The sequence below is a fragment of the Syngnathus typhle genome, linkage group LG8 (assembly GCF_033458585.1).
Source record: "Syngnathus typhle isolate RoL2023-S1 ecotype Sweden linkage group LG8, RoL_Styp_1.0, whole genome shotgun sequence".
Taxonomy (NCBI): domain Eukaryota; kingdom Metazoa; phylum Chordata; class Actinopteri; order Syngnathiformes; family Syngnathidae; genus Syngnathus; species Syngnathus typhle.
Window position 1 is genome coordinate 9,181,098 of NC_083745.1, and position 12,621 is coordinate 9,193,718.

Sequence of the window (12,621 nt, forward strand, 5' to 3'; positions counted from 1 at the left end):
AAAAGATTTTAAGCATAGTTCATTAAAAAAGCAAAATATACCATTATTGTACATCAATAAAGAAGGCTTGATAAGACTCAGTGGCATTGGAACGAGATTTTCTTGAATAATGTTACACTGCATTTCATATAGTGCAATACACCTTTTCATTTATACCGTGGACAATACAATAAAATACATTATTGTGTTGAATGAGGCAGAGGGATGAGTAAGTATTTTTTTAATTAGGGTCTTGGCAAAAAAAAGGCTTCTGCGTGTTTCTCGTATGAGCAGTAGCCATCCTAAATGGCAGCAATAAAGGCACACAGATCTTGCAGGGCTGTAAAAGGCTCCAGTAAAATAAAATGCATGATTTAATGGCCATCTGTTTGGTGCCTATGCAGACCTCACTGCGACATGCTTTGTGAGCGATCAAAGGCAATTCACCTAAGTAGGCACAAGGGGAAATTAACAAGCCATGTTTTCAAGCCCAATTGTAAAATAACCTCAAAAATGAGTCGCACCGTCTTTCATTCTTTCTTAAACCAGATTTGTCATTGACTGCTAAGGCTTATGACCTACATCCAGAGCCAATTTAGGTGTTGGTGCTAAATGCCCATGCACACACTTTGAATGGTCATACACACAAGCACAGAAAGACACCATTCAAATTGCCCCATTCGTATATAATGTAGGTTCAATAAATGAAAACAAATTAACAGCTGTGCCCACAAGAGAGCATAATACACCATGAGGAGTTGAACTAAAACAAACAAATAGAAAAAGGACAACCTTCAGAAAATTGCTTGATTCATATGAAAGCATACAACCTCACTCAAAAGCCTCTCAGAAGAGACAATCTTCATATACAGTAACTCGCATTCGGAACTTCATTAAAAGGCTTGACATTTCAAGCGAGATCCAGAATGTAAGCAATATTTCACACGCTCAGTGAAAATATAGTCTCACATGTTGAAAGGATAATTAAAAAAGTAGTTGTTTTTCACATCCTTATTTGGTTATTAGCATGGTTGGGGAGATTTGTTTTTTCACCTACCCAAATGGCAGGATATTTTTTAAGACCTTTTAGGTAAAGGCTTTAAATGAATTGAAGATTTTTTCGTGTGCTTTTGTCAAACAGAACACATCCTCTAAGAGAGAGCTACTGTGGGAAAATAATTCCATGGAGTATTGGCAAGGGAAGTAAACAACTTTGAAGGTGAACAAATGGTTATCGGACAAAATTGCAAAAAGGTCAAGTGTTTTCCTCGGTATCCACTTAAATCATCCGCACTGTGACCTTTAGGTCAAAACACACATACACAGCTAACAATAGGACTCAAAACTAGAGCTGTGTGCCACTTCATTTACACCCCTCCCATACTGCATTGAGGAAGGGAGGAAGTCAGTATGTTCTTGATCACCCCATCCTTACTGGAGGCCAAAGGATAGGGATGGTGTCTTTTTTGCAATTCCAGGTGAACGTGGTGTGTGGTCGTCTTTGCCCAGTTAGCTTCAAAAGCTTGAATCTTACTCAGATTGCAGCAGCTCTATCCACCCACCAACGGTAAACACAATAGCTCCCAATGGTGCTGAGCTGATTGCGGTTTCATCAAGGCTAGTACCAGGGCCACATGAGATATGCTCTGTCTCTCTCTCACAGTTTGATGAACTGGGTCATTTTCTCTGCACATTGTAGAAAGACCCTAACAAACTGATTGGCAAGCTGTGTCTATCAAGGCTTAGAAAAGCTGCTTCAAAGAGGAGAGATAACAGTCAATACTAACAAAATGATACCACAAATCTCCCTCCAACCCCCGAGAATGCTCATTAACTGCTAACTATGTACCATTCAGTATATGCTAAGGTGAGCCTCACAGAAGCATGCCAACTTTCAGTGGGCTCAAATAGCATTTCATCAGTAGGATGAACGATTTCTCGACATATGCAAACCAAATATACAAAGTGCTGCTTTGCTGTCACAATTGGGGGATATGGACAAAAAATGTTGACCAATCTGTTGAAAGTGGCTTCTCTTTAATGAGGCAATAATAACGGTTGAACAAAGAAGTAATGATTCCCGGGCTAAAAGGAATATTTAGAATCCTGAAGATTATCTTGAACAATATTCTCATTAGGGGTATCACATTAAATCACTCATAGGGCCAAAACTCAAATCACACGTTACTTCGAGTCTGGAACACTGATATAATGACCTGCTGGTCTCTATCAACATTATGGTACCTCATGTGTATTTGTGTTAAATATAAAGTAAATGTCTCTGAGAATAGCAAAGACACCATATGTTTACTGTCATTACACGCGAGCTGTGCAGGCAAGTTCCACACTGTTAATCAAATGGTTTCACGGGCCAGATGCGACCCGTGGGCCGTGAGTTTGACATGTTCTACGTAAATAGTAGAACAATCATCATTCAATGTACGGAGGAAAATGCTGAGATGCAGTTTTACAACCAAAGTTGGTCAGTATTATTTTCATTCACTACAAAATAATAGTTGCTGTCAGCCTACAAAGATATTAGCAAACTTTGTGTGTATGTTGATGACCTGAAACTCGTGCTTGTGGTACAAAAAAACATTAATTTGCAGTAAAAAATGAGAAGCCATAACACAAACAGTTTAGCTTTCACGCCACCCACTGTGGCAGACATCTGTTCTCTGCTCTTTTCGTCTTCATCCCTCTGCCATTTCCCACACCTCCTTTTTCCTCATTCATTTTTTCCTGACATTCACCTCCAGTCTACTGTGCTTCTTTACGTGGGTTTCTGTGACTCTCCTTAGAGAACTGTCTACAGAGCACACACTGCAGGAGCACTGTGCAGGTGATAATGAAGTGCCTAGGAAGAGGGGATAAGGTGGAGTGGTGGGTATCATCCCAAAGGTATAAATGCTCATCTCCCCCACAGGAAGGACGCAGGGAGCGTATTTTACCTCAGTCTAACTCACTGGCTCGGTGTTAGCCTAAGCCGGTGTGCCAAGATTGTTGGTCGGTCTTTTCAGAAAGCAGAAAGGGGGTTCACACAATGATACGTCCGTGTCCTAAGGGATGTTTGGTGTTTCATCAGCTCAATGCCTGTCTGTTTATGTTGCATAGCCAGGCTGAGAAAAGCAGACACTGAGAAAGTGAATATCTTCACCAAGGAAACCCACAGATACAGTGAATGATAAATACAGGGTGAGGGTAAGAAAGGAAGGCGAGAGGAGGGAGAAAATGCTATTCCCCGTGGTCTGGCAAAAAGATGACAGCTTTTCTCTGGAGCATGATCTCCTCTCTCTCGGCTGAAACCTCACTTGCAGGCAAACGGCCTGTCAGACAGACCTACAGTCGATTGCCCCATGAGGGACTCAGAAGCTCGACAATGAGTTACATGTTGACAAAAAGCCACCACAGTAGGTCAGTTTCAGCAAGAGGTGTCAAATAAGGACAATGACTAAGCAACCAAAAAGCCTGTCCAAGACTACTGCATTTATATTCCTTTCCCACAAAGTTTGGACCTCACATAATTAATAAACCATTCACTATGGTAGACTGAAATATTGGGGCACAGGGAGCAACCAACCATGACAGTTTTTGTGTCTACACTTTATGCCTCTGGGATGAGCAGTATAGCTCGTCACTCTGTGCCAAACCTTAGGCCTATAATATGTTAATTTGATGAGAGTACCATACATGCCTGTCAGACCAATTTAATTCCCATGAATGGAAACCAGTATAGTAGATGTAGTGACAAACTGACAGGCAACATATGTATTTCATGTCGAGTGGGAAGTTTCAATTTGTCCACAAACCTCGTGTTGGTTAACATATTTGTTCGAATCCGGGCTTACACCCCCTGTTTTTCGTCAATATAAGCCCTCCAATCAGTTAACAACCAATTTGTGGTTTAGCTTCTCACCAAAGTCTGCTGGGATAGACAGCAACACAAAGAAGAAAACAAGCAAAATGGAAAGTAGACATAGGGTTAGATGTTTCTCACTCGGGATTAAAATATGATCCAAAATGTTGCCGTTATAAATGTTCGATTACCAATAAAAAATCAGAGTTCTACGCAACACTGCTCTTTGTCTTGAAAGCAATTGTCACTGCTTCAGACCCTCCAGCTGATGTAACCACACATGTAATGATCCGAATGCACAAAGCCTAAAAAGCAGCTGTAAACATGTGCACTTTCATAAACAACACATTCAAGAGGCATGCAGTAATAACTCAGTAAAAGGCATGCTGGAAAAGATCTCTTCCGCAAATTCCCTCACACCCTAAATATGTTTTTTTAAATGTGCGATGTGAAGTGCTGATGACAAAAAAATTACAAATGCATAATTCAGAGCAGCAGCTGCCTTTCTGTAACTTGTGGCTCCCACCCATGATCACGCTCTGGGTCTGTCTACATGCAGTCCAAGCGCTCTGTATCTTTGGTAGAACAAAACAATGTGAGTGGCTGTTGTCTGTGATTAAGATTAATACCCCCCACCATTGCCACCACCAGACATTGCTACCAACCTTTCAAGTAATAAACTATTTTTACCAGTAACTCTTTTGATGTGGAATACAAAACTTTCTGGTACCTGGCCTGCAAATTCTTCCTAAGTCTTTGGTTTTCACAGTCAACTCCTTTAATCAAGCCCAAACTAGGAAATAGGACATTCAGCTCTTCAGACACGGAAATAGCTAAATGTGAAGGGGTCTAATTTTACGTGAAAACCAAATCTTTAAAATTCTCCTAAGCAATGATAACTGGTCAGATTTAAAAGAAAGAATGGACCCACGATCCTGACTGAAGTCACCCCACAAGACAGCATGGCTCCTATACACTGAATCACTGGAATAAAATAATGTGTCGCTTAAATATTGAGGAAAACCCCAATGAAGGATTTCAAACTATGACGTCAACCATTTCTGAATGAGTGAGTGGCCATGTGGCCAAGTTCTCAACTCCTCATATGATGCGTCCTCGTGTTTGCCTCGCACTGCTTGGTAAGACTACGATGTAGGGTAGAGAGCCTTGTTAAGAACTGTCCCCATCTGTCAGATCTCATCACTCCATCCGGCATTGCTGGGGGCAGTGGGACCCAAACTGACCACTGAGTCAACTGACAAGGCAACTCAGCATCCAGATATTGTGGCATAAGACTCATAGAGCTGAAGCCCAGTTAACACACTTGCCGATTCAGACTGACGCTGACAGGCCTCTTGCAAGCAAATGTACGGACAATCAAGTTTGCACTCACGCACGCACACAACCATTTGAAGACACACAGTCAAAGAGACAATTATACATAACACACACAGACACATGCGTGCAAAACAAAATGGCCAAAGAGACTGCAAAATCAGCCTACAAAAGGGACCACAATGGATCTGACACAGGACACAAATGTGCTCTGACATTGGGGCTGGTAATGCTTTGAGTTGTCTAAAATCGCAACAACTGACCCAGAAATTGTGATGCACCAAGGGGTCTGGGGGAGGTTGTGTGCAATCCAATGTGGATAAGAACTAAATTGATATTTTCTTGCCTAGTTCACAAGCCCTGTGGCAATATAGACCGGACACTCTGTGCACAATGCGCAGTGACAGAATAAGGTGGATAGTTCAATTGTAGTCTTTTGCAATGCCGTCATGAGAATAAATAACTGATTCAAATATACAGCGATACGGTGTAGGATTGCACAATATCAATCTTCCAAGTCCCCTGATTGAAGTCAAAGGCCACCCTTGTTTCCGTTCGGAGATGGAAAGAGAAGAAGCGATAGGCTGCAGAGGTCAAACACAAAAGAAAACAAGCAGCTGCAATACATTTATAGTGGAGACCCTATGGGACAGTGAGAACCAGAGTGTAATATCACACATTTGTTTTCAACTAAATGTTTCAGAAAAGTCTGCTCTGTTTTTGTGCCTGTTCTTGCAGTTGTACTGTGAGCCTGAGCTTCCATACAGCTTCGTAATTAAAATTGCTATACTATTTTTTAGCGAGGAATCTTTCGCTTGATGAATTCCATGCACATCAACAATCCTAAGGAGAATGTGGGTTCTTTCCTAACATGCTCTTCTTCTAAGAAAGTGATAACAAAACAGTTTACTTAAGTCCTGATACACTAGTTTGTGCATGCAAAAGCAGGTGCAGATGTGGTTGCACAGGAAAACACATTCTGGGGGGACTATAATCAAAATAGAGTAATTTAGCAGGCGCAATTCGATTCCACAAATGACAAATTACCGTATTTTCCGGCCTATAAGGCGCACCGGACTATAAGGCGCACCTTCAATGAATGGCCCATTTTAAAACTTTATCCATATATAAGGCGCACCGGACTATAAGGCGCACCATTAATGCATCATGTCAGATTTTTAATCCAAATCAGATCATTCTCCATTTTATCTTTTTTATTTCAACTTCAGACGGAACAAATTACTTTATAATCATAAAATAATGATCCATAGTCTTTTTGAGTCATGATTCATAGTCTTCAGCGGGCCACTTATGATTGATTTCATGACACAATGCTTTGGGCCAGTTTAAATTTAGGAATTTGGTCCATATATAAGGCGCACCGGACTATAAGGCGCACCATTAATGCATCATGTCAGATTTTTAATCCAAATCAGATCATTCTCCATTTTATCTTTTTTATTTCAACTTCAGACGGAACAAATTACTTTATAATCATAAAATAATGATCCATAGTCTTTTTGAGTCATGATTCATAGTCTTCAGCGGGCCACTTATGATTGATTTCATGACACAATGCTTTGGGCCAGTTTAAATTTAGGAATTTGGTCCATATATAAGGCGCACCGGACTATAAGGCGCACTGTTGGTTTTTGAGAAAATTTTAGGTGCGCCTTATAGGGCGGAAAATACGGTATATATATATGTATCTATATATATTTTTTTTTTGCAATGTACACCACTGTGCGAAACCAAGAACAATGTAGCGCAGATAAAATGACAGGTGACACGGAGACCAGATCTTTTCTGCTAAACCTGACCAACAACAAAAAAGCAGTCTGCTATGAAGGCTGGGGTCACCCTGCTCAGGTAAAGTATGAACGTATATTAAATATTCCTGTAACTACTGGACAAAAAGTGCATTTTCTAATGTTTAGCCCTAACTGCAGTCATGTTGCAGTTTAATTCCTTTCAAGATAGCAAACTATTGAATATATTGCAAGACACTGAATGGCAAAAAATGTTGGATGACCTCCAGTGGGTGGTTTTGCTCAATCCTTCGAGACTTGCGTATTGAGACTTGTCAGATCAATAGACTTCATTAGATACCTTGAACCTGAAAATGACTTCTGCAAAATTCACAGAATTTGTTGGGAAGAAATGGCTTCATTTATTCTGACTAGACACTCAGCAAGTGTTACCATAAAGTGGTTATAATGGTCTCTTTAAATTATATTTTTAATGGCAACAGTGACATCATATTTTAGAGGTTGCAATGGCTTATACTCATTGTATAAAATGATCACGATGTTCCCCAGTGGAGAATCATCTATTCCAAAAAAGCTCGTCTTGTGTTGGCCAAGTGGCACAAATCTGGTCACAACGGCAGCCAAGAAGGCACCACATGGTTTCAAATGCTGATATATGTGCCATTCAAGTTAGTTTCTTCCCTTCACTTGCAATACAATGCCAGAGATCAAGCGCTGCCATCAACCATCTTAAGACATGACTGCCGCAGGCGCCGGCCAGCAGTTTGATTTATACATGGGGACAGAGATGAATGATTCATAGGCTACTAGGGAGATACCAAGACACGTGGCAGATGTGTCCTTCTGTCGTTTGCAGATACACACCTTCTCATAAATCCAGTTGAAGAGTCTCTGAAGCTTAGCTTTTGCATAACTGGCCATTTTGTGTCACTGGCTCACATAATTGCATGCGCTAACCTTTCCCTTTTGTTCCTGTCTGTTTTTAATCTGGTGTTCATTGACTTTCTTCTTACCTTCTTATTATCATCTGACCATTCTAAATATGGAACCCACATTTTGGACTAAAATAAATGGTTCAATCATTCCACGTCAATTAGTTCATCCATCACTACAGATTGGAGGAGGAGGCAGTGTTGGCGACACCAAAAGTAATTTTTGTCACTATTTTGTGACCTCAAAATACAGTCCAGAGCATGACCTTGTTTCCTACATATTATTGTTATAATATAGTACACATACTATTCTCACTGTGAAAACTTGCTAATATAAATCCAAACATGCAACCCTACACATGTTAAAGAGCGATTGTTTAATATAATCTTGAACCTGATGTCTTGACTAATCAATGCAAATTCAAACAATCTGGAATGAGTTGCATTTGCTTAATATTTCCTGAACACCAGGACTTGACTACACGGCAACCAGAGCGCAGCACTTATAGTATTTCAGCACAGATAAAAGGTGCATCTCTATCAGGGTGTAACTAAGTGTCCACTAAATATGCGGAGATAAGTATGCCCCGAGGGCATTTCGCTGACGTAGGAATCTTTGCATTTCATTTATCATGTTGTATTATTTAGGCTACTCCCTGGAGAAAACACGCTATCTTTGTCATGAGTTATGCTAATGGCTGTTACTACCATCTGCAAACTGAGGACCATCAGTCAAACATCGTGTGCAATCGATGAGTGATGAGAATGTCATATTTGAGTGATTGATCGTAGGAGGAGGTCCTGAGCTCCCAGAAAGCTGATGTGGCTGCAGCTAGGGCAGCAGGTTAGCCAGGCCAAGTAGTCACACAACACCATCTCCAATCACCCCCACCCCCTCCCAACAAAGAACACCATGCCCCGGTCTCTGCCAATCTCCACAATAAACAGGCCTCTGGCAGCACCAGAAAGAGGATAACAGTTCACCTGGAGGTGATGTGAAAAGAAAACAGAAGTCTTTGCATAACAAATAGAGATACAGACAACAAAGAAAACACAGATCTTGTATAAAGGATTATCCAAACATGTCCAAAACTGGAAATATTTTCTTTTTAAGCACTAAAGCACACACAGTTGTAGGATAATAGAGTCCTGAAGCTACTATTTAGATTTGCTGAAACTGCTGAATCTTCCATCAGTGGGGAAATTTTACCATGAGTTCAGAAACCAAACGTGTATTATTCTTTCATCTGTATTTTTGTTCTCCTCGTCCTGTATAAACAGATCCTCTCCAGTCCGGTCATTCTTTCCCGTCCACAAGAAAGCAAAGGCGATCTTGAGACTTGAGTTTACTTTTTTGACCGTTGTATGTGTATAAATAAAAAAGCTAAACTTTAGAAAAATGGATCTCAAAGTGGCCATTTTAGAAAATGCTATGTGCAGCTGCAACTTTTCTGCAAATGGAGGCTGTTCAAATATGTCACATCCATTTATAAATGACTGAACACGGAACTACTGCAATTGTAAGAAAAAGACTGCAGGACAAGCACCGTAGCCAGATGCAATCGGCGGCACATCAACCATAATTAATCCACCAACGTGTTTACAGACTCACGCCAATGAAGAGACCCGTGGGCATGCAGCGCTGGAGTCTGTGTTACGCAAGCAATGGCAGAAGCTGGTTAAATCAGTGAGCACTGGAGCCCAATGACTAAATTAGCCAGAATTGGGACTTAGTAAACAAGCATGGATGTGCCCCGCTGCTCAGCGGGAGTCAAGAAAGTAGGCCCAATGCTACAAAAACAATTTGTTTGGGTGGTCTAGTCAAATCCTATTGCTCAATAGGCATTAATTGTGGTTAGAATACTTTTTTTTTTTCTGAATGGAGACATCCTGCTCGGTGGCTACATGTTGTGAATATGCGGTTGTGTTGCCTTTGATAAATTAGAGTGGTGGTGAGACAGACAGTAGGATGTTTACATTCTTTTTGGGATGGTGCCAGCATCCAGCCACATTGTGACATACATTACAAGAACATTTCAGGACCATTTATAATTATCCTCTATTCACCAAGGCCTCATTTAGTGTGCTATTATCAGAGATCATTGTTATTTCCTTCCATGTATGTTCAGAATCCCAGCGAGGCCACTATGTCTAATGCAGATAACTGTGCTATTTTGGCTAACCCCATTGTGTACATAAAAGTGAAAACATAGGGCCCAGTGAGAATTCCCATTAGTGATTTTATAGGATTAAACAAAGCACCGGAGCATAACAGTGTTCATTGTATATGTTGTTATTTTTTGTCTCTATAATTTATCGCTCAGAGTGCAAACATTGTTTTTAGGGACAAGGAAATGATTTTTGTTTTACTACATGCCATTTAGACCATGGTGGCATATGCCAACTAAAAGTGTTAACATTCAAAACACTGCTTGTTTTGTGGACAGGATAATAACACTATTGATCAATCTGCAAATTACGAGTTAGATCTGATCACAGAATCTGCATAAAATCAAGAGTATCTGCTGATCAATCCAGTTAATCAGATCTGTGTGAAGTCTATCTTGACAAAAAAAGTGAGTGAACAGTCATCAAATAATGCATCTAATGAAGTGAAGTTTGAGTTGGTTTTGTCAATTTTGGTTAGGTGGTAGTGGTATTAGCAGGCCAGTCTCCTAATCTATGGGAACTGAATAAGGCTCTGGTGCATGAGCCTAAACATGATGAATCATCCTGTTGTGAAACTGCCCCTCTGCTGAGTCCTGAGAAGACAGCTGGGAGATAAGGAAGGTATGAGAGCACGTCCCCTCTTCACATCGATCCTTTCCACCACCAGGGGAGAAGGTATTCACACGCCAAACCACAGATAAAGCTATGGGGAGGGCCAGGGTGAGAAAGGTTTGCAACTTCAGCAGCCACCTCAGAGTGATAAAGACACAAGAGCAAAAAAAGCCTTCTGGGCTTTCCATAAGGCCAGGCATGGGAGGTTGTTTGGTTAATCATTGCCATCATTTTTTTTAATGTTGAAAAACTGTCCTTGATTTGAACCACTAATTCTGTTTTTCTTAAGAAAAAAAAAGGCATACAGAAATGAAAACATTATCATAGATTTTTTTTTTTAACCTTGAATTGTTTTAAGCACAAAAGCTTCGAATGATTGGACAAATGTGTTTTATAATAATAAGAGGCACTCAACGTAATTAGAATTAATAAACATGCTGTGTATGTGTCTTACTGTCACTGTTGAGTATGCACTCTTGTCAAAAAGCCCAACTAAAATGTCTGTTTCTTAAGAGTTGTGCATACAAATGATAACATTTTCTAACTATGTAACTTTCAGTGGACATCAATGTAATGTAAAACAGGGGTTCCCAATTCTGGGCTGGGGCTGCTTCTAGGTCATGGGCTAGCCTGAACTCAACCGTGAAATTCCTTGGCAGCCAAGTGAAACTTCATGATACATTGAGCTTAAAACATTTCACAAGTGTACCTCTCTCACTTCCAATAGTGGCTAATATGAACTGGTCACTGAATAAAAATAAAAAAAAATCGGTGTAAACTGACGTTGACTTGAATCATTTCTTTTTCAAGTCGGTTATACTGTTACTGTCTAATCGTTCAGATTTTGTCCCAAAATAAAGACTGTTTAAAACTATATTTCAATAAAAAATTAGTGTAAATGGCTGTAAAACAAAATACTTCTGTTTGGCTTGTGTTGAAATGGTGCAAATGTTGCACTTTTTGCATTTTTAACAGTCAGGAAACTGGAACAAACAAGTCTTCATGTTCGGAGACTGAACTTTAGTGATTAATAGCATACGATATATGGCTTGTTTTTGGTGTGCAACAAATGAATACTGACTTGTGTTAAAAAAAAAAATAAGCTGAGAGTTCATATTACATTTGGAGAACTTGGCAGGTTTGTGGAGCTGCATCATGACCTCTGATATCAATCACAGAACGTCTTTCCTTCGCATGCATTGAAAGAAGGTAATCTGCTAAGCATTGACACGTGTAAAAATTTGCAGTCTTAACCATGAGACATCATGACAGCCACACCAGACAGTGTGATTACATGCCAATGAGATTTCATCAGCGTGACGTGCACTCAGACATGCAGATCCACAGGTAAATGCCTACTCCACCTTAATGATGCATTCTTACTGCGGATATCTCAAGCACACACGGACATTTTTACAGAAATAATTGTGGCTTTGTTGTGGAGTCACTTTGGTGTAGAAAGATGGACCATAGAAAGAGCCTACATTAAAAACTAAACTATGTATTGATTTTGGAAAGCTAGATGAGCATCCAGATAAATATATTTCCACACAGATGTAGAAATAAAATAGATACAGCTGGAACAATGATCTTCTGTACCATCCAAACTTTCTTATGAAGACGTAAAAAAAAAATATTCAACAGCTAACTAGGACCTTTCATCACACTATGTGGGGAGAGGGTGATTATTTCAATCATGTCACTGACAAAGTCAAATTTGAGAAAAGAACAGTGAGGTTTGGGCTTCAGCATTCCAACTCTTTCCCCATTATTCAAACACCACAGTTGGCTGCTTGAGAGTTCCTTCACTCCTTTGATGATAATGTGCTTGGGCAGCTCAGTAAAGTAATGACCATCTCTCCAGTGTGGCACAGTGCAAGGTTGCGCTGCACTTCACGCTCATGTTTTCAGCATTTACATCCAGTCACATTCATCACGGACACTTGATGAACATAATCTACGCTTAAAT

At 40.1% G+C, this 12,621-nt stretch overlaps 1 protein-coding gene across 4 annotated transcripts in view; it reads right to left on the minus strand.

Annotated features, from left to right (window-relative positions):
• macrod2 (mono-ADP ribosylhydrolase 2) overlaps positions 1-12,621 on the minus strand; it is a 273,703-nt gene that overhangs the window by 198,586 nt on the left and 62,496 nt on the right. The window lies entirely within an intron of this gene.